Below are 1,471 nucleotides of genomic sequence, written 5' to 3'. Positions count from 1 at the left end.
TATATATATAATTCATTAATTCTTTAAATTCTTTAAAACGTTTCAGTTTCAAAGCTGCGGTCGTGACTGAGTTACACTTTTATTAGATACGTCCTGTGATATGTGGCATTTGGTCAATGAGGATGCTTGATGCCGCTGCCCTCATCTTTGTTTCTTGCTCTGAGGTAGACTAGTCTGGAAACCCTTGACAGGAATAGATCCAGTTTTGTTTTAAAGTAACTTACATCCACACCATGCAGGTCTCTCGGGCTTTTAGGAAAGATATTGAAGAGCTGTGGACTCTTGAAGCCCAAGCTGTTGCAGTATCTGGTCCTGTATTTTGATGGCGACACTAGGATTTTTGCACCATGCAGTGGCGTCTCGTTCTGAAATTTGTGTAACTTTCAATGCCAAAGATTGGTAAATTCCTTCCACGATTATCCAGATGTATATCACTGCATATCTTTCCCGTTCTATCGAGAAGAGTTTTAATTCTTTCAGTCTTTCCTAGCAACTGATACGTTTCATTGAGAGGATTTTCTTAATGTAACTTCCTTCGATTGCTCCGAGTTCCGCCGAGAATTTTATATTGTGCGGTGACCACAGCCGGGAGTAGTAATCCAAGCGGTTGAGGATGTATGTCCTCCAAAAGACCATCAATATTTCTTTTTCTCTTGTTTTGAAAGTACGGAGGATCCATCCAGCTAGCCGTCTGCATTTTAGTATCAGATTGATAATATGCACTTGAAAAAAGGTGGTGAGCTGACGGAAACGTTAGCACACCGGGCGAAATGCTTAGCGGTATTTCGTCTGTCTTTACGTTCTAAGTTCAAATTCCGCCAAGGTCGACTTTGACTTTCATCCTTTCGGGGTCGATAAATTAAGTACCAGTTGCGTACTGAGGTCGATCTAATTGACTGGCCCGATTCCCAAAAGTTTTGCGCCTTGTGCCTAGAGTAGAAATGAATATAATCTTGAAAATATGCATCATTATTCCTGTCAATGCCCAGGTTACGCACTGATTTTCATTCAGTCAGGGATTGCAATTCCTCCCGGGCCAGTGTATTCTATCTGCATGTCGTTTAGCACTGTGTGCTGGTAGTGCAGGGCCTGAAATTTTCCTGCATTAATCTGCATGTTGTTGTCCTCAGGCCACCTGTATATTGCGTCCGACTCCTGTTGCTGATGTGCAATATTTTCAGGATTTTGTATTGTCCGGGAGAATTTGTTTTATCTGCATAGTTAGCAATGGTGGATATCTGAGCAGCTGAGGGCATGTCTGAGAGGGCCACTATGAATAGCACTGGCCCTAAGACAGCGCCCTGTGGAACACCACTTGCTATTTTTGTTTCCTTAGAGGTGGCTCCATTGGTTACCACTGACTGACGTCTCTTTAGAAAGTCGTGCAGCCACTCTCCAACTTTTCCGCCCTATATAAGGGCATAACTATACAAGAATGCCTCACGTTAACTACCGTATATATATATATATA

Source organism: Octopus bimaculoides, chromosome 1 (genome assembly GCF_001194135.2).
Source record: "Octopus bimaculoides isolate UCB-OBI-ISO-001 chromosome 1, ASM119413v2, whole genome shotgun sequence".
NCBI classification, from domain to species: domain Eukaryota; kingdom Metazoa; phylum Mollusca; class Cephalopoda; order Octopoda; family Octopodidae; genus Octopus; species Octopus bimaculoides.
Note: the sequence above shows the minus strand (reverse complement) of the source record.